Source organism: Vombatus ursinus, unplaced genomic scaffold (genome assembly GCF_900497805.2).
Source record: "Vombatus ursinus unplaced genomic scaffold, bare-nosed wombat genome assembly UNPS02014792.1, whole genome shotgun sequence".
Lineage (NCBI taxonomy): Eukaryota > Metazoa > Chordata > Mammalia > Diprotodontia > Vombatidae > Vombatus > Vombatus ursinus.
In genome coordinates this window covers 13,988,194-14,010,152 of record NW_020954570.1, presented here as the reverse complement: position 1 = coordinate 14,010,152, position 21,959 = coordinate 13,988,194, and the positions used below count along the sequence as shown (strand labels likewise).

Genomic DNA, 21,959 nt, shown 5'->3' with positions numbered 1-21,959 from the left:
CTCTGGGGCCAAATATATAGAACTTATAATCATATCAAATTGGTTGATACTGATTGGAATAGAGTAGGAGGTCTTTAAGGAATCAAGTTTCTCAGGCTGCATCTCATAAATTTTGGCATGTTGTCTCACTGTTATCTTTTAAAAAATTATTGATTCTCTCTATGATTTGTTCTTTGATTCATTCATTCTGTGGTATCAGATAATTGAGTTTTAGGGCAGCTAGGTGGTGCAGTGGATAGAGCACCAGCCCTGGAGTTAGGAGGACCTGAGTTCAAATCTGGCCTCAGACACATAACACTCACTAGCTGTGTAACTCTGGGCAAGTCACTTAACCCCAATTGCCTCACAAAAGAAAAAAAAAGATTATTGAGTTTCCAATTAGTTTTTAGTCTATGCTTCCAGGGTCAATTCAATGTAAATTTTATTGCATTGTTGTCTGAAAAGGGTACATTTAATATTTCTGCTTTTCTGTATTACCTTATGAGGTTTTTATGTCCTGATACATGGTCAACTTTTGTGAAGGTGCCATGTACTGCTGAAGAAAGGTATACTCCTTTCTATTCCCATTTTATTTTCTCCAGAAGTCTATCATATCTAACTTTTCTAAAATTTTAGTCATCTCCTTAATTTCTTTCTCATTTATTTTATGATTTATCTAGTTCTGAGAGGGGAAAGTTGAGGTCTCCTACTGTTACTTTTTTTTTTTTAATTTCTATAACAGAATTTGGTCTAGTGAATTTTCTAGATCTTTGTGGAAGAGTTTTGGAGGGCTAGCTAGGTTGTACTTCTTCATACTATTCTGCCACTTTGACTAAGCAAGTTCTAATCATAGCTAATCTTAAACTAGTGATAGAGGTAATCATAAGGGATAGTTAGCAGGCCTGTCCTCAATCCAGCAAAGGAGACTGAAAAGTCAGATAGGTAGGAGGAGAAACTGGAGAATAGTGTTCTGAAAACCTAGAAAAGAGAGTATTAAGAAAGGGTGATGGACATTGTCAAAGGCTACAAAGAAGAAGAAAAAATAACCAAAAACCAACAGAATGAGGATTAAGAAAAGGCCATTGAGGGGCAGCATAGTGGATAGAGCACTGGCCCTGAAGTCAGGAGAACCTGAGTTCAAATCCGGCCTCAGATCAAACACTTGACACTTACTAGCTGTGTGATCCTGGGCAAGTCACTTAACCCCAATTGCCAAAAACAAAAACAAAAGAACAAAAACAAAAACAAGAAAAGGCCATTGGATTTGGCAATTAAATCACTGGTGACTTTGGAGAGGCAAGTTCATTTGAATGGTGAAGAAATTTAGTAATGCAAGTGAGGATCAAATGGAGTTTTTAAAGGGGTGGGGGTGATATGGACATATTTGTAGACAGTAAAGAAGAAGCTATTAGATAGGGAGAGATTGGAGATAAGAAAGAGTGAGAATGATAAATGAAGGACCATCTGTTGGAGAAGATAAGAGGGGATAGGATCAAAGGTGCAGGTAGAGGGGTTGGTTTTGGCCAGAAAAGCCATCTCCTCATGCATGACAGGAAAAGTAAAAGTCAATAGTGGAGGAATATATCTGATTGATGTGAGATGAGTAGCAGGAGAAAAGGAAAAATTCAAAATGGCCTTAATTTATAAGCCCAGTGACAAAGATATTTAAGACTAAAGGAATTAGCTATCTGTTCTAAAGACTGGCACCTGGGACTGAGATTTCCCTAACAGGAAAAGGACAGATTTCATAGCCAAAAATCTGGGAAGGCAGATAGGAAATTTCTGCCTTTCTCTAAAAGAGAATGTAGCAACAAAAAGTCTATGTGATTTCAGTTAAAAGTATGGCAGCATCCACTCTTTCACTGAAGAAGAGATGGCCAAGGACTGTAGCTAAGCAAGAAGGTGACTCTGGTGAGCAGCGTGCAGTTTAGTTGTGTTCAGCTGTGAAGTGTTCAGTGCAAACTTTGCTAGTTGGGGGGTAGTCTCCTTTGATTATCTATGCAGCCAGAAAGGCTGAAGCTTTAAAACTGGCTAGACTAGAACAGTCTTTTTTTTTTGGCTCCTGCTCTTTCCTGCTGGTTTTCTTTTTCCTGCTGCATCCAGAGGGTGAAGGTCACAGTTCACCTATAGTACTGGCACCATGAACTGAACTTGTGAGAGAGAAGGACCATTCCCTCTTCAGCTTCTATAAATGGGGCTGGGGATGTTTGTTTCAGTTTAATTTCATTTGTCTTTCTCAGTTTCAGGTGCTGACAGTGATTCCCACTGGATTTCCTGGACCAGGATTTTGAGCCATGATGACTTTGAGGCCAGGATTCCAGGTAGGCTATTATAACTAGTCAATCCAGTAGGGAACCCCACGGAAGCCAGGATGCCTGGGACTAGATCCCCAGGGGGGTTTATGGTTTTGAAGCTTGGGACTGTGCTCTATGGGAATGAAACTAAGATATGAACCTAATGCCACTTCCCTCCCCAGAGACTGAGATGGTTTGGAGGAAGGCGGTATTGTGTCTCCCACATGTTAGGAGATTAAGTTTGCATATTTTGATTATACCCTTTGAAGTGAACATTCCTTTGTGAAAGCTAATCTGAATGTTGGCTGCTAAATGGAACTGGAGTGCAAGTAACCTCACATATTTGAGGGAACATCATTGGTGGTGGCTGGAGCCATTTGTAGAGAGCTTAGACACACACCCAAAACCCTTTAAGGGTTTCAGAGAACCCTGGGGGAGAAGTGAAATGTAATACAACTAGCCATCAGGCAGCAGGGACCAGGGTAGGCAGTATTACATACATACACACATACATAAATGCATGCATGCAAGCATGAATGCGTACATATGTGTATATCATACAAATAGTAGCTTAAAGCCCTCAGTTAGGAAAAATCCTAATATTTAGGCAGAGGTTTTCCTCTCTGTCCTAATTTAAACCACTAGCTAACCCTTGGCCTCTTTATGTTTGAAGCATACAGGAAATTGTTAGGTAGAAGAAGTAAACAGAATACATTATTGTTTCTGTTACAGGCAACTTGAACTTCCTCAGTCCTTGAAGAAGTGAGTGCAATTAGTAGCTTCAGTACAATTAGTCCTCTGCTTCAAAATATCTATTGACCTTCTTCAATTTCTTCTCAATCTACTACAGCTCAACACTTCTTTTGCTTTCTCTTTTCAGTCTTTTTTTGGGGAGGTCTTTTTTCAGTTTCTCTTTGGACCTGTTGTTTTATGGATTCAAGCTCAGCTCATTAAGTCCCAAGTGGGGCTCATTACTCTTCCCCCACTGCTCTTGAGCTCTTGAAGCTCCCCTCTTTTCCCTCATTCTCTCACAGAGTATGTGTGTCCCTTTAAAAACTCTCAGACATGACTTAGGTAAATGCTTCAGCTCAAAGACTGATAGTCCCAAATCACTCTCAAGGCTGAGAGGAAATATTTGTCCCTATGAACTACAAATCCTGGTATGCCAGGAAGTTCTCAGACCCATGTTACCACAAGTATATACTATGGATTATTCATGTATATGAACTCTACGTGAGGGATTACATTATGAATCCTGTTCTAAATTTTTTCTATTAGAGGGAAACTGTAGGTTGGAAAAAGTCAAGTAAGTATCAGCCTCCTCCCTCTAAACAGACCCTCTTTCTCCGGAAGGAAATATAGAAGAAGCTAGTTTGAGTGGTGTTTGAGTGGGGGAGGAGAAGAAGAAGTTGGGCTGAGTGAAGGAGATGGGGAGGCATGTTGTAGTTCAACTAGACATGGTTTTCTCAGTGATATTTTTAGTATGGTGTCAGCTGATAGTTCTTTGGGCCGTAACAATTTGTCAAGGGACCTATGCAGCCAGATTAGCCAAGCATTGGATATTTATAGCCTTGGATCTATTTGGCAGCCCTTCCATCTGATAAAATATTGAGCTCAGTTACTCCATTGTATCAAATTGGCTATCATTTTTGTTGATGAGTTAAAATCAGCATTTAAAAATGAGTTTGGCTTTAATCTTCAAATGCCACTACTGCTGTTATTATTTTTAAAAGTCAGAGTTTACAAAGTGAACATTAGAGATATCTGGGAAGAGTTTCAAAGACAATTTAAATGTGTAAACTGTCTACCAAGATAGCTCCACTTGACTTCCAAGCATGCACTTGTTTTACTGGAGGATGATTTGGCAGACTTTTTATCTGGCCTTCATTCTGACTTCTGAGTCATTCTATGGCTTGGCCTTCAATGACCTAACTTTGGGGTCATTACTTTAGCGGTTTGAAATGTAGGAAGTTTAGGGCCTAATATGACTTTGAGGCATTCAGAAGCATTTTCTTAGCTATCTTCACTACTTTGAGGAATGAGATGTATGCATATCAAGTCAGTCAAAAGTATTACACCCTGTAACTGTTTTCTCTTTGATAATTGATGTCCCTATTGTACTTAATGCACAAATTGTTTACCTTTGTGGTTGATTCTCTGCTTCTACTTGAAGCAATCAGTGGAAGCCCCCTTTTGCCCTAATCCTTTCACTCTGGAAGATCATTGAAGAAAATATCTCGGGTGTTCTGTAATAACCTGGCTGTAGCTGCTCCAAAGCAAGTGAAGATGGGAGATGGAAAGGCAGATAGAAAGAGAATGGAAATGTTGCGCTAAGTCTCAAGTAAGTAGAAAGTGCTCATCTGAACCAGAGACACATCTCCTAGGCATTGGGTGAAGATAAAACCACCATGAACTGAATTAAAAAACAGAGACTTTTTCCAGTGGTTCAAGAAGTAGCTATTCCTGTAGGTTCCTGTAGCTGCCTGAATAATCCTTGAGTAGAAGGTGGGGCTACAGGATTTGGTTGTAAACAGCCCAGAAAATTTTAAAGACAATTTGGCATAGAGGAATAAAAGAACAATGCTATTAGCCTCTTTCCATTGGACTTCTGCCTGAAAGCTGGAGAGAAAACAATCAGTATCTGTTGGAAGAGAGCTGAATTGCTGGGAGCAGCAAAGAAAAGTTGAGTGATAGCATTGGTGAGACGACCCACTAAACCTATTGGCAATGAAAGACAGTGACAGTATTGAAAGGACTTATGCCACCTATGCAAAAGAGTGCTACAGATGTACTGTTATGGGCAGCAGTAACTAGAGGTGAACTTTTATCGAAAGAGAATGCAGCACAAATAACCTCAGAGAGGAGTGTTGAAAATGAACAGAGGGAGTGAACAGCCTCCCTCCCTTTGTCTGGATCGCACCCAAGGCAGTACTTACTGCAAGCCATGGAAGCTATATGAACCTTTGGCTAAGGCTGACCTCGTGGGTGGATGCTTCTTGATTCTTTACAAACTCCGATGTGGGTCATTTATATGCCCTTGATGGTTGTATATGTTGAAGCCTCGTAAGTCTGAGTTCATGAAAAATGAGATGCTAATTACCTTTGGGGAGTTCTAGATACTTAAGCACTCAGGTAGATAGGGACATGTAGCCCAAGAAGTGAGAAGTCCCAGAAATGTCCTTTAGACTCTTTGTGTGGGGAGAAAATCCATAACAACGCATCACCCGAACAGCTGCATAAAAATTATGTTGTTAAAACCACCCAAGCTAGTTTTCTTCAAAGTTTGAAATGGAGGTAGTTAGAAAGCCTGTTTGTCCTCGTCTTATTTTCCATTGTATACTCCTACTCTAACACTATTTTCATGAAAGAGAATGAAGATAGTGATAATAACTTAGGATAAAAGGGGAAGCAATTAGCCATAAGTTAATTATTTGGAAATAAACAACACAATTTATGTGTATGTATATAGTTTCCACTAAGCTCCTACTCTGATCCCTGATTGGGTTCTAAAGGTGACCAAGAATTCTATGTCAGCAGAATGTAAGCCCTGGCAAGGATTGCTAAATTGGAAAGGCCTCACAGGGCAGCTAGGTGACACAGTGGCTAATGGGTCTGCAGTCAGGAAGATCTGAGTTCAAATCTGAGCTCAGACACTTACTAGTTGTGAGACCCTGAGCAAGTCACTTAAACCTCTGGTTGCCTCAATTTTCCTGACTGTAAAATGAGAATATTAATAACATCTACTTCCCAGGATTGATGTAAGGATCAAATGAGCTAATATTTGTAAAGCACTTAACATAGCACCTGGCATATAGTAGGTGCTATATAAATGTTAGCTGTTATTATTATTATTTGAGTCCTGCAATGCACTCTATATATGGTATCAGTGGGTCAACTAATATTCAGAGACACTCATTACCAAATGACTGGCAGTGACATGATGAATGTTTTCAGCAGTAGTCACTCAAGAAGGCTGCTGAAGCAAAGAGGGGTTGTGTTGTGTACCGGTGGAGGGAGTACTTAGTTAAAACCACAGATCCTTAAAGCAAAGACACATATTAGATATAGTCTATACAAGTCACATTCAAATGTCCTTGTGATCCTTTGAATAAATTGTCTTGCTCATATGGTAGGTCATATGCAACTATAATCTCTAGAATCATAATTCCCATAAAAATAATCAGAATCATACAATCTCAACACTTGCAAGGGCACTCCATGGCCATCCAGCCAACTCAATAAATACCCATCCAATCTCTGTTTAAAATTTTTGTAATTTAAATTTTTTTCCCTTCTCCTCTAAAATTTTTTTAAAATGATATTACTTTTTATGTTTAGTCATGTATTTGTTTGGAGCTTATCTTGGTATGTGGTATGCAACATTGGTCTATCTAGTTTCTACCAGACTGCTGTCCAGTTTTCCTCCTAGGGTTTTTTGAATAGTGAATTTTTACCCCAATAGTTAAGATCTTTGGGTTTATCAAACACTAGGGTACTGTACTTGTTTGCTTCTGTATATTGTGTACCTAATTTCTCTTTCTTAACTAATACCAAATTGTTTTTGATGATTGCAGCTTCATAATATAGTCTGAGATCTGGTGCTATTAGGATCTCTTCCTTCTCACTTTTCATTATTTCTCTCAAGATTCCTGATCTTTTGTTCCTACATATAAATTTCCTTGTGTTTTTTTTTCCCTAACTCAACAAAGTAATCCTTTGATAGTTTGAGTGGTGTGATATTGATGAGTAAGTTAACTTGGGCGGTATTGTCATTTTTATTACATTGGCTCGGCCTGCCCATGAGTAATGAAAATTTCTCCAATTATTTAGGTCTACCTTTATTTCTGCCATACTAACTAGATGCAGTTTCAAGGTTGAGAGGCTAGGGGTGAGGGGGGAGTTGTTCAGAGAAACTACATGCCATTGTATCCATGTTGTATGTTCTTGCTTGTGTTAGGGCAAAGTAAACCTCCTCCTTTGTTAAATATCAGTGACTTGTGAATGCTCCATTTCATTCCAACTTGGAACCTAAACTAAGAGGGAACTGGTTTTACAGCTATGCCTACACAATTTGGCATAGTCTTGGCAGGCTGGGAAAGAGGAGATGGCCTCCAGACTCATGTCATGGTTAAACTGGAGGAAGTAATCTATATTTGCAGTACAGAGAAGGGTAGACAGATCATTTGGCTTTCTGTCACCAGAGCCCTCCTGATGGTGTTTGGGGAGTCCTCTCTGTGGGACAGGTAACAGGCTTTCACTGAGGCAGAATATCCCACTGAAGCAGACAGATGAGCTCTAAGAGTGCTGCAGGAGGTTGTTCAGAAGGGTAAAGAAAGCTTCAAGGCTAGCATTTTCTGTACATGGTTGCACAGTCATACTGAAAGTAAATTACTCTGGTACATTCAGCATCTGCAGACAGAACTCTCTGCTTTCAAGGACGATGCAATGAAGGCTGAGGGGCAGCTAATAGGGTAAGTAAAGCTAATAGGGTAATAAAGAAAGTAAAGAGCTCTCCCCTGAAGGGTTAGGGAATGAGGGCATTAGGTTATGGTCTCTGACCCAGAGAATCCAGTTCCGGTTGAGGAAGGATCCACAAGAATTGAGGCTTTCTCAGAGTTGATTTGGGATAGAGATTGTGGAACCCCCATGGGTTTTTACAAAGCCTCAGGCTTATCTTATCACTATTTTCAAGAGGAGGGAATGACTTCCTCCCCTGAGGGAGAAGGTTGTAGGGGGACCCTCTCTGCAGGTTGTAGAAGCTCAAACTGAGGAGTCAATGACTCCTGAGGGTGTGGTCTGATAGAGCCAGTACTCCCAGCTTTAGACTTCCATGTCCTTGGGAAGTCTTTGAAAACTTCCTTTTACATATACAACTAAATTTGTTAAAGCTTCCAGAATAAGTATGCTTTATTTTTTTTTTTTTTGGGGGGGGGGATGGGGAAGGGGGAGAGATATATCTATAGTCTATTTGACAAGATTTAGACACTGGAAAGGAAGATGCTTGGTCTTAATCAGGAGCCTAGAAATGTTTCTGGAATTAGGGATTATAGATAGATGCGCCAAAAGCATCCTTATTGATCTCCTAAAGACAAAGGGTAGTGCATCAATTTAAAAGTAGAGGCAGCTTCTGCTCTTACTCCCAGGAATTGTAACTCTTTCATTCTAGGACTTCCATTAAGGGGTGGGTAAGGGGCTCTAGTCCAGTTCCCAGGTACCCTCCTGAACCCTGACAGAAATGATGACTGTTCACATGTGGCAGCTTGAGCAAATATACTGACAGACAGGAGGCTCTGGTCACATTTTTTTCCTATATTTTTGTTCTTTATACCTGTGTAAGAAATTTTAAAAATAGACATTTTTAATCTTTGGGATGTTAAAGAAAAACCCTGTGAACTGTTAAATGGAAGAAAACCCAGGCCCAAAAAGGGGAACATGGAATGAACCAGAGTCCAGTCACAGTTTACACGGATTATAAATGCATTTATTGCCTGAGAATAAGCTTACAAGATGAAACAATGTCTGTTCTGACATGTTCAAGGTCCAGTTGGAAAGAGTAAGATATCAATACCTTTCAAACAAAGGGAGGAAGGGAATATGGGGAGAAAGGCAGGAAATAGTCAGTCCCCATTCCCAAAGAAGGGGAGATTCAAGAGAGGGAATAAGGAATTCCAGGGTCAGATATGGCTCTTTGATACACAAATCAGCCTGACAATTCAAGGTCTGAGCACAAACAATAAGATAAGGGGATGTAAAACATGATGTGTCCTAGAGCCCCATAACCAACAATTAGGGGGGGTCTCTGGAGATGTCTCTTGAAGGTCCATAAACCACGAAATTGCTCAGGGTCTACTTCAAAGCTGATATGAACTTAATTGGCTTCAGAGTTGCTAATTTTCTGTACATCCAGCTAGATTTACTCTCGGTCACTGCAAAAGATTGGTGGTATGTCAAGCAATACAACCAGTCCTCATACAGTTCTTCTAGCTACCTGGATAATTGGTAATGGGGGAGGGACTCAAGCAAATCAAGGTATCCATTTTCATAGTGGCAACCTTGTGAGTTCAAAGTGGCAAGAGTTATTGGGGCCCTCAGTCAGAGCTGACTGGTAAAAAGAGTTTTCAGCATCAGATACTGACAGCAGGAGGAGTTCAAGTCTGGACTAGTTGATCAGAAACCCTTGGTACCTGAACCATCTTGTGTGATCATTCTAGGTCATGTCATTGACTGAAAGAAAAATGCAAAGGGAACATGAGTGTGATAATGGGGAAAAAAAATCTCACCATGAAGAAAACTAGAAAAACTTGAGAGTTTTGCTTTGAAGAGCTAAAAAGAAAAGTTTTATAAAAATGCTCTTACTATTGAATCAAAAGGAAATGATGTTCACCTGTTCATCATTTCTTATAGTATAATAGTATCCATATCCAAAGAAAGAACTATGGAGTTTGAATGCTGATCAAAGCATACTATTTGCTATTTTTTTTCTTTCTTCTGTTGAGTTTTGTTTCCTCTTTCTGGTGGTTACTTACAACATCACTAAGGTGAAAATATGTTTAATAGGAATGTATATATATAGCCTATATCAGATTGTGTGCCATCTTGGGGAGGCTGGTGGGGAGGAAGGGGGAGAAAAATTTTAAACTCAAAAACATATGCAAGTGATTGTTGATAAATCAAAATAAATTAATTAAAAAAAATGATGATTTCACTGGCTTTTTTTTTTTTTTTGGTCCAGACTCACCTGTTAATGTTTCCTCAATACAAGGCCATCTAGCCTTTCAGTTGAAAATAGGATCCAACTGGAACACCTGGTCTAGTCCTAATTAGACATTATGCCACTAAGCACCAGAGAGGTAAGTCAGTTATCTGGTCATCAACTATCTGAGGTTTACAGCTAAAAGGAACTTTAGAAATCATATAGTCCAAGTTTCTCATTTTACAAATGTGGAAACGGAGGTGCAGAGAGCTGAAGTAACTTTCCCAGGGTAGTATGGATAGTGCCCAGGACTTCTGTATCCAAATCTAGTGATCTTTGAGTTTTACCATTGGACTGAATTGAGTCCATTTGAATGGATGCTTGTATAATACTAATTTTGCGTTCTTTGTCAAATTTTAATATTAACATTATTGAGAAGTCTAAAATATTCTTTATTACAAGTGAGGGTTCAGTGAGGGGAATAAAATATAAATATAAAAATATAAATACAAAATAGCATTATTTAATATAATATATAAAAAAGCATTATTAAGTATTATTTTAAAAGTATTATTAGTAAAAATAAAAAGTATTATTAAAAAAGTATTAAAAAGTATTATTAAGAGAATTCCTATGTTGGTGTTTAATTTGAGGTTTGTTTATTTTTTAAAGGCAATTGGTGTTAAGTGACTTGCCCAGGGTCACATAGTTAGTGTCTGAGGCCAGATTTGAGCTCAGGTCCTCCTGACTCCAAGGCTAGTGCTCTATCCACTGTGCCACCTAACTGCCCCTAATTTGAGGTTTTTATTTTTTGATTTTCTAGTTATTCTAGTAAATTTTTCTTGGATGTAAGTCTAGATATTTTGCCTTCTGGAATACCACACTCCAAACTCTCCAGTCCTTTATGTAGTGGCTGCTAAATCTTATGTGATCTTATTTGTGACTCCTTAGTACTTAACATATTTCTTTCTGGCTGCTTTTATTATTTTTTTCTTTGATCTGGGAGTTCTGGGTTTTGGCTATAACCTTCCTGAGAATTTTCATTTTGCGAATTCTTTCTGGAAGTTACTGGTGGATTCTTTCAATCTCTACTTTTCCCTCTGCTTCTAAGTGATCTGGGTGTTTTGGTTTTTTTCCCCATGATTTCTTGAAACACGGTGTCTCAGCTTTGATATTTTAAAATTATTTCTCCCTGATCTATTTTCCAGGTCAGTTGTTTATGATATGAGATACTTTGCATTTTTTTCAGATTATCTTTCAATTTTTGACTTTGTTTTAATATTTCTTAGTTTCATTGAGTCAATAGTTTCCACTTAATCCATTCAAATTTTTAGGAAGTTATTTTCTTGGGAAAGATTTTGAACCTTTTGTTTCAAGCCATTAATTTTTTTTTTTTTTCATGCCTTTCTTCCATAGCTCTCATTTATTTTCCTTATATTTTCTTGTTTTCACAGGTCAGACTGGGGCCTGCAAGCTTTCTTTTCTGTTACATTTATGAAGTTCAAGTCACCCAAAATTATTGCATTACTTTTCGCATTTCAGTTGGATATAGTTTACAAATCCCCCTCATCTTTCTAACTCCTTTCTCAAGGAGTTTATCATTTGTCTTGCCATCTTCCTCTTCTCCTCACCGTCTCCTCTCACATAGCTGCTTAGCCTCAAACCTCCAAATTTTCCAATTTCTCATATTCCTTAAATCCCATGACCTACTCTTTCCTTCCATCTCAACTGTTTTAGTTATAATTTCTATAGTTTTTGTTTTCCAGTTTATCTGTTTCTCCTCTCATTTTTAATATCTTCTCTCTTGTGCTTATTTTCAGTTTGTTTAATTGTTGTTTTTCTAACTTGTAAAATGCATATTCAATTCATTAATTTTCTTTTTAAAATTTTGTTAATGTGTGTAGGGATATAATTTTCCCCCTGAGGCCTGCTTTAGCTACATCCCAGAAATTTTATATTTTTCACAAATATCATTCAATTTCATATATTTATTAACTGTTTCTAAGATTTGTTCTTTGAATCATTTATTATTTAGGATTTCATTACTAAGTCTCCATTTGGGTCAGTGTCTTCGGTTTGTGAAAACTGAACTGATTACTATTTTTATTGCATTTTTATCTGTAAAAGATGGATTTTCACTTCTGCCTTCTTATCTTTATTTACAATATCTCTGTATCCTAATACAGTGGTGTCAAATTCAAATAGAAAGGGAGGCTAGCAATCCATACTTACAGATGATCCCTGTGGGCCTATGACTTAGTTTTAAAATATAATATATTTTGTTCTAATTTTACTTATTTTCAGGCACCTGAAATAGAATAGTGACTATGTGAGTGAAAAGAAGAGGACAGAAGCAGATGTTCTGCGGCAGAATTAACAGGACTTATCAATTATTTAGATGTCAAACAACCTTCTTTAGTCTAGACCTGCAATTTCATTCAAAAACAAACTGGCAACTGTTCTGCAAAGTAGAGTCTTATAGGTGCTAAGAATTAAAATTTTTTTTGCACAACCATACAGCCATTATGTGTCAAAGTTTGAAAAGTTCTTCCTGACTCCAAATTCTGCTTAATGTATAATATGCTATGAAGCCTTGCAAGTCATAACTGAACTACCTTAAAACTCTCTTAATTTTTATTAGACATAGATTGGTATAGGGAAGTGTTGCCTTTAGAGTAAGGAGGACTAGGAATCCAGGCCTACCTCTCACACATACTGGTTGGGTGACCCTGGGAAAATGATTTAACCTCTTAGTGCCCTGGGCAGCTCTCTAACCCAGTAAGCTACAGAGCAATTGCAGAACAATGAAACCATAGGTCTAATCCAAAAACAAACCAGTCTTTGAATTTAATGGTAATTTCCTTTTGGATTAGTCAGACAAAAAAATTGATATTCCCATGAGGATTTAGAGAGAATTACCTCCTTCTCAGCATATTTTCCTTCTTTTGAACTTCATTATATTTTCTCTTTTCCTCTTCCCTAAGCCAAAGGCCAATAAACTGTCCTTAGAACTTCTGCTATTGTTTATGCAGGTGTACATCCATTCTTCCCAGAATTCTCCCTAGGAAGAGAGAGAATTTTCATAGAATCTTCAGTCAGACTGATTTTTATTATTGTAATGATGATGATGATGATGATGATGATTGTTAAAACCACATTTTGGTATTGTGTTTTTGTTTCAGGTCATAAATAAGAATTCAAACTAACAATAGCATTGTCACTAGTTTTGCTTAGATATGCTACCAATAATAAAAAATATGCATTCTTTAGACAATCCCTGGGCATCCTGCTCACAGTTTAAATAGGCAGACAGAAACTATTCTGCCTAATCTTGCAAATGATTACATTAAAAAGAGAATTTAAGTGACCATTTCTCACATACACACACACACACACACACACACACACACATATACACACACACCCACTCACAGTAGTATTGGAGCCAGAACTGTCTTAGTCATGATGGCACTATGACATCAAGATGAAAATATTAGGCAAATGAAAAAGATGAATATTTTAAACAAAAAGAGATTTACTGGAACAAGGAGTCAGGCATGTACTCTATACAAATAAACTTCACGAAGGGCTTTGTCATAAGGAAATATCCTTCCTGAGCATTTTTTTTGGCATTTCCTTTAATCCTGTTCTTTTTTGATGCAGCCTGAATAGTGGAATCACCCCAAAGTGTGGGATAAAATGGTTCCAACCTGGTGGCAGTTATAGAGATGTTTACATATTAGAGATTGTTAGTAGTTACCTGGTTATCATCCCATACCAAAGTCATTCATCCATCCATCAATACATACATACTATGCACAATTTTATGTGCTGGGGATACAAAGACAAAATGAAAGAGATCCTGTATTCAAGTAATTTACCACCTAGTAAGGGAGGCATAACTGTAGCTATAAACAAAATAGATGCAAAATTGATAAAATATAATTTTGGATGGAAGACATTAATAGCTTTGGGGATCAAGGGAGTCTTCATGTAAAGGGTGGTGCTTAAGCTGAGCCTTAAAGGAAACCAGGAATACCAAGAGGCAGAGATGATGTTCTTTCTAATCATGGGGGACAACCAGTATGGAGATAGAAGATGTTAGTATGAGAAGCAGTAAGAAGGTCAATTTGTCTGGATTGTAATGTAATGTAGTGGCTGAAATGGAGTAACTGGAAAATAAGACTGACCAGATTGTGAAGAACTTTAAATATCAAACAGAGGATTTTATATTTGATCCTAGAGGTAACAGGAAACATTTGGAGATTATTAAGTAGGGAAATGAGATGGTCAAACCTTCACTTTAGTCAAAATCACCTTGCCAACTGTTCAGAGATTAGATTTAAGATGGGAAAGACTTGAGGCAAGTTATTGCAACATCTGAGGATAGTGTTGATGAGGACCTAAACTTGTGTGATGACTGTGTGAGTGAAGAGAAAGAGATGGATGTGAGTGATATGATGGAAGGAGAAATGAAAAGATATGGCAGCTGAATGAATATATGGAGTAAGAGAGAATGAAAAATAGTAGATGACACAGAGATTATGAACCCAGGTATCTGCATGGATAGTGTTTTATCCTATAGAATAAGGGTATTTGGAAAAGATAATGAATTCCATTTCATATTCAGTTTGAGACACCATTGGGACATCCAGTGAGAAATGTCCAATAGGCAGTTGGTAATATGGAACTTAGGAAAGAGACTAGCACTGGATTTGTAGACCTGAGAGTTTTAAAAATCAATATGACAATTAAACCCATGTGAACTAATGAGGTCACAGAGAGAGAAGCAAGTGAGGTGGTACAATAGAAAAAGCACTGACTTTGGAGTTAGAAGCTTTTTTAAAGACAGGAGAGATTTGTGCATGCATGAGAGTAGCAGAGAAGGAGCCACTAGAGAGGGAGAAACTGAAAATTGGGGAGGGAGAGAGGGAGAATGGGGATTATCATGTGGGTAATATTCCAAAGGAGACAGAAGATGGAATCAAGAGTGGAAAAGAAGGGTTTTTCTTCAGTGAAGAGAATGGAGTAAATGGAGTCATCAGAGACTGTAGTAAAGGGAGAGAGAATGAGATGATGATTAAAGGCCAGGCACAAAGAGCAGGTTCCCATTCCACACGAAATGAAGCAAATTGGGGCAATAAAGCAAGGGGATCTGAGACTGAAGGAAAGATTAGAATCCCAGGGACAAAAAGCAAGCAAACAAAACAAAACAAAAAAGGCCTGCCAAAACCTAGAGCAGAGCAGGAAGACTTTGCACTTAGCAAAGGTGTCATTGCAACTTGTCACATGCAGTAAAAGGATGGTATTTAGGCTTTTAAGCCAGAGTCATGAAAAACTCTTGTTCATTTAGGCTCATATTGCCACACTAGGCTATGACTCACTGCTATTTCTTCTCAATTCTGACTGAGATGGGATATGGGATCAAGGAGGGCTTTATGGAGGAGATATATTTGAGTTGAGATATAAAGGGTAAAAATTCAATAGGAAAGAGTGGTACAGGATCCATTAGCTTATTTCTCCAGTTGAGTCAATATAAATATTTCACGCAAATAGAGAAATAACACCTATAATTGATAGCATTTTCTTTCATGGCTTTCTAAACATTGCTTACATGTACCAACTTAACACTTTCTCCAGAGTGGCACAATGGGTGCCGGAGTGCTAGAAAAATGTGTAGTTTGCTTGTTTTACTACCAAATAATTTCACTGAGGGAATAAGGTTTAATTAATAATAAAATAAAAATTGTGAGCTAATGATGTTTGCACTTATTTATGAGACTAGAATAACAATAATTACAATTTTGAAATAGTTTTCTCTCTCTCTTTGTGATAAAAAATGCATCTTATGGCAGTCTAGAAATATGCTGTTATCTAGATGGTAAAAATTGCCTAGGTCCTATACACTGAGAAATAGGCCTAGACCCTATACACTGAATGATTTATTTTGAAGCAACTTGATCCTCTACAAAAGTGAAGTTATGAAGGTACTACTCTGAATTCCTGAAGAATATGGCAACAGAATATAAACCCTACAGAGTTACAAAAGTTCCCAGTAGAATTTATCACTAATGCATTGTGTGCCTGTCTTCTAAGCAAGCCAAATCTGAAAAGATTCATCATGAAGGCCACCTAAGTATGATTTTTAAAAAGCTATAGTAAGTAACTCAAAAATCATTTAGTAAGGTATAGACAGGTTATAATCTGTAATAGTAGATACTGAAAACTAGAAATAATTCACGTCTACCTACAATAGACACATGTTTATTCTTAGAGAGCTGTGCAAGGGAACTTCTCAAAACACTCAACCCACCCTCTGACTACTAGCTTCCCAAGAATGTGATAGTCTTTGGGTTTCTGTTTTTAGTACGGGTACAATATTGGCTATGACAGTACTTACTGTGCTTAGGTGAGAACATTCACTTCTGTATTGCTGATTGCTTTCCCCCCCACCTTGGAGAATTTTCCTAAAGCAGAGGGGAATACAGCATAAGTTTTCAGGTTCGGGTTATATTCATGCAAGATCACAATTGATTGACAAATTTTAAAAATTAAACAATTGTGTTGAAATGATACAATTGTACCCTCCTCAAATTGAATTATCCAGTTCTTTGACAAGTTGACTACTATTTTCATGTCAGAAATATAGAACATTTGCATTATTCTACACAATATCTTAATCACTATACATTTAAAATAATATGAATGCAGAGAGATGTTAAAGTAGCAAGAAGTAGGGCCTAGCTTCCCCACCACATTTTCTTCACAAACACTCAGAAAACACAACAGACCAAATTCTGACTGGGAAATACAAGAGGACAGAGAGAGAGAGAGGTTATGGACACTGGGGACCAGGTTTGGCCAGAAGCATTCTAAGAATGAAATGTTCCAACATCCAGGGCCAGAGAGAGGGTTCGGACTGGGCATTAGGGCAGGAAAAGATTCCAAAGATTCTGAGGATCCCAGAACTAGTGGTGCGGGAAGGGGTGCCATCTGACAGCTCAGTCAACACTACCAAGTTTCAGGTCACAGATCTAAGGCAAAATGAGGAGGGTCCCTGCATCTAGAAGTGGCAGAAAGGATCTGGTTGTGAAGAACGAGCTCTGTAGTGAATGGTAACTGTGTGACTCTGATTCTAGGAGCAGAACAAAGACTCAGTTCTAGCCTCCAGAGTCCCAGAAAAAAAGGAGTCTGCAATTTATCACTTTGAACCTGCAGAGCCTCCCAGTGGCTGAAACCAGCAGCAGTCTACTGAAACTTCCATCTAGGGACAAAAAACAAGAAAGAAAGAAAGAAAAAATAATCTAAACACCATGTTTCAAGAAATTCTAACAGAAAACTGGCCAGATTGCTCAGAATTGTAAGGCAAAACAGAAATGGAAAGAATCCACCAATCACTTCTTGGAAGAAACCTGATAATGAAAATTCCCAGAAATACTGAAACTAAAATCCAGAGCTCCTCAAAGAAAAAATATTGCAAGAAACCAGAAAGAAAGAATTCAAGAAGTGAAGAGTAATATCTAGTATCACATATGATTTAGCAGCAGCCATATAAAGGAACAGAGAACTTGGATTATGATATTACAGATGGCAAAAAGGTATATCCAAGAATAATTTACCCAGCAAAACTGAATATAATCCTAGTGGGGAAAATGAAATAGAGGATTTACAAGCATTCCTGATGAAAAGACCAGAGCTGGGTAGAAACTTTATCATACAAACACAGGAGTCAAGAGAAATACAAAAAGGTAGACCCCCAAAAAACAATGATAAAGGAATAAAAAAGTTTAAACTGTTTACAGTCTTATATGAGGTCATGATATATATTGTTCCTCAAAACATTTCCATCATCAGGAATTGTGGAGAGAGTCTAATTAAAGAGAAGGCCTGGAGGTGATTCTTTTATGTTTTGTTGATTTTAAAATAAGAATGGAAATGAAGGGGAAGTGGGACACAGTTAGAGGGGGAAAGGGAGAGGAATAATGGGGGAAATTATCTCACATAAATGTATAAGACAAGTAAAAATCTATATGAAAAAGAGAAGGGAAAAGAATCTATTAAGCTTTAACTAAAGTAAAAAAGGCAGGGGAAAGCAATCGTGATCTCAGACAAAGCAACAGCAAAAACAGACCTAATTAAAAGAGATAAATGGGAAAACTACATTTTGCTAAAAGGTACCATAGATAACTAATTAATATAATAGTAAACATATGTGCACCAAATGGCATTGCATGTAAAATTTTAAAGCAAAAGTTAAAGGAATTATAAGATGAAAAAGAAAGTAAAATTATAATAGCGTGAGACCTCATTACCACTATTGGACCTGTATAAACCTAGCCAAAAATAAACAAAAAAGAAATGAAATACCTAAATAGAATTTTAGAAGAGTTAAATATGATAGGCCTCTGGAGATTATTGAATAGGAATAGATAAAAGCATATCTATTTCTTAGCTATGCATGTCATCTTCCCAAAAACTGATCACATATTAGGGCTTAAAAATTTCACAAAGGCAGTAAAGCAAAAATATTAAATTCATCTTTTACTCTTCATGATATAAAAAAAAGAAAAATCTTTTGAAGCAAAGATTAAATATTAATTTGAAAATAACTTAATCCTAAAGAATCATTGGGTCAATGAATAAATCAAAAAATCATTCAATAATTTCATTAAAGAAAATTGCAACAATGATGTAAAATGTCAAAATTTTGGAGTTTCAGCCAAAACAGTTCTTATGGAAAAATTTATATTGCTAAACATTTTTATCAGTAAGAGAAAGAAAAAGTAGATTAATGAGCATGCACCTAAAAAAACCAACTAGAAAATGAATAAATTTAAAGAAAACCCAATTCAGCATCAGAATAGAAGACCTGAAAATCAAAAGAGATTAACAAAACTGAAAGCAAAAGAAAATGACTGAATTCATAAATAAAACTAAAACTAATATTTTAGAAAAATAAAATAAAATAAAAAAGCCATTAGATAGCTTGAAGAAAACCAAATCACCAGTATCAAAAATAAAAAAGGTGAATTCACAATGAAGAAGAAATATATGAAATTATTAGGAGCTATTTGTCTAACTATATGTCAAAAAAAAACCCTGAAAGTCTAAATTAAATGGATGAATATTTATTAAAACATAAGATGCCCAGGTTTCTGTAGGTTTACAGAATCAACTAAAAAAGTAATTTGACTCAATTAGCAACTCAGCAAATTTGCAAGATATAAGAAAAGCATAAATGACCATATCAATAATAAAAATCATATGATTTTGCAGAAAAAGGTGCAGAAAAAGCTTTTGACAAAATACAACACATATTCCTGTCAAAATGTTAGTGATGAGAAGGTTGTGAGACTCACAAGTCTTCAGTAGTAAGTGACCATTGCCGTTGCTGTTTCCAACACCATTCCTCCAAAGGACTCCCTGTCATGTCTGGTAGTCTGTGCCTATCTTGCATTAAAGTCACCCAGAATTATAATTATAAGCCTATCCTCTTTCAGCACATTGATGATGAAGATCTCCATGGTCTTCATAAAATTTTTCTTTGACCTTATCAGAGTTCATTATGGTGGGAGCATATGCACTAATGATAGTGGTGTGGTGCTTTCCTGCAAGTGGCAATCACATTATCATGAGCCTGTCATTCACTTCTATTGGTAGACAAATTAAAAAAAAAAACCTTGTTGACTAGATTAGTTTTGATTGTAAAACCTATGCCAGCTTCATGGCGCTCCCCTTCACTATAGCCACTCCAGAAAAAACATATACAGCTCCAACTTCAGTGAGCTGGCCTTCATTTGCCAGCTTTGTTTCACTCAAGGCTGCTATTTAGATGTGATACCTGCTTAATTCTCTCGCAACAAGAACTGTTCCTCTTTCAGGTCTTCTGGATTTTATATTGTCCATAAGCATGTGCACATTCCATGTACCAATGGTGAGCAGAATCATCTTTGCAAAAGGTTTTGTACATTTTTTTTATGTTTCAACCACAGGGTGGGATCTCTGCCTGCCAGAATAAGTAGGCCAGGATGGGGTGAAGTAGACACTTTTTAGGGGACCTTTTCTAGGCCCTTCTTCACACTAGGAGGTGAGCAGTTGTGATTTGTTCAAAAAGCCTGCTCAGATACCCAGGGGGCTGCTGAATCCCATTGCTGCTTCCGTCTGGTGGCAAGACAAAGTCCAGATGACTAGTGATGGCTCGGGATGCAGTGGATAACCTTGGCATATTTGATGTCTAACCAAGCTCTAAGCACTCCACAGTGCCTGCTTCAGCCATCTTCACAGCCATTGTAACAAATTGTTTTCATCTGCCCATTCCACTGGGGGAAGTCTTCACATGCTTGGAATAGACACCTAACTCACCAAAAGGTTTGAGACCTCTCAGTTACCCTCAATCTGGTTTAGCCTGTCTGCTGAAACAGTTTACTAGGGTATGGCTGCTGCATATGCTACAGCTTCTTGGAGCCACACCAAAGGTAAAAAGCAGCCCTAAAACGGGGCAGCCTTCCCTGAACACACCCTATATCCTGATATTTTAAGGACAAACAAGTTACTTCACAATTTGGGCAGAGTATTAATCCTGTCCAGAAGTAGTAGTTGTGTTGGTCTTATACCCTGTAGAGAGAAATAGCAAAAAGCAGCTTAAAGGAACCTTTCTAGAAAAAAATTAAAACTGGATTAATTTTGGCTAATCTGAAGCTAGATATATAGAGAATCTTAATACTGAAATACCAAAAATGTTTCTACACATTTCAGTAAGAGTCTTAATCATACTTAAACCTATATTACAGCTGACATAGCTGTGCAGAAAAGGTAGACCTGATATACTAAAAGCAGGATAAAGTCATATCAAAGAGGGAAGCAAATGTAGAGGTAAGATATCAGCATTAGCCCTTGTGTTCTTGGAATATCACAGAGCAAACAGTAGGAAAAATAGGTACCTGGAGTCAATGCATGTTGGAAATTGATGAAGAAAGAACAAAATCATTATCAATGCACAAGAGATAAAAATGGAAACAGGGATCATAAGGGGGAAGGAAAAGAATGTGACTTAAAGATTAAAAAGAGAAATTCCACAATGCCATGGCCAGCAGAGTAAATTAAAGCTGAAAAAGTTAAAGCGAGAAATAATTCCCCCACACGTTATGCTCATGCTTGCCCATTCCCATAACCATAATGGTGTAGTGTAAAAAGGGAACTGGGTCCATAGCCATCTCTGTTTTTGCCTATGTGATATTGGACAAGTCCCTCTAGGCCTCAATTTCCTAAACCATACACTGAGGGGGTTGGAATAGATAATAATAATGATGAGAATAGATAAGTATTTAGACAACTCTTTAAAATGTGCACAGTACTTTACAAGTTATCAATTTAAGTCTCACAACAATCTTGTGAGGTAGGTACTACAATTATTATAACCTTTACCTAACAGATAAAGAAAAAGAGACAAAGTGAGGTGGTTTTCACAATATAAACTAGTTATTGGAGCAGTAAATTTTGAGAGTCTGTGCCAATTTGTATTGAGATCTGTTTTGTAAGGGATTCTAGTAGGAACATCTGAGGAGGCTCTACTAGTAACCTGGAACCAGAATGGAAAAATCCAATGAAGCGGTGCCCTTGAGGACACAAAATTTTCCAGATTGCCCCAAGGAAAGGTGTGCTAGGGACCTGTGCATGGGACATCTGAGATCCAGGAGTACTAAGCTGCAATTTAAGGTCTATTATTATTGTTGTCCATTGTTGTACCCCTTTGGCTTTTATTTTCTGTTATTTGTATATTACAATCTCTTGATTATCTGATGTTGTTTGATTTTTCCCCTTCAAATTAGTCCCTAATTTTGGTCATTCTTACTATGGCTTGTACTGTGCTTGGTTAATAGTTCTGATCTCACTTTGTAATTGGGACTGTCCCAATTATGTTGTTAATTTCAGTGTGTGGGGTACAGAGACCCTTACCAATAGATTGGAGACTCAGAGATATTAGCAAAAAGAAA

General features: G+C 37.4%; 1 long non-coding RNA gene across 2 annotated transcripts; it reads left to right on the top strand.

The window, feature by feature from the left end:
* Positions 1 to 7,506: 7,506 nt before the first annotated feature.
* Positions 7,507 to 17,182, top strand: LOC114048324. 2 transcript variants are annotated; one of them, XR_003569737.1, is made up of 3 exons: positions 7,507 to 7,744; positions 10,006 to 10,123; positions 17,106 to 17,182. It is a non-coding gene; the product is annotated as an uncharacterized LOC114048324 (long non-coding RNA). The 2 variants fall into 2 exon arrangements; XR_003569736.1 differs by lacking the exon at positions 17,106 to 17,182 and adding an exon at positions 12,271 to 12,344.
* The last annotated feature ends 4,777 nt before the right edge of the window (positions 17,183 to 21,959 follow it).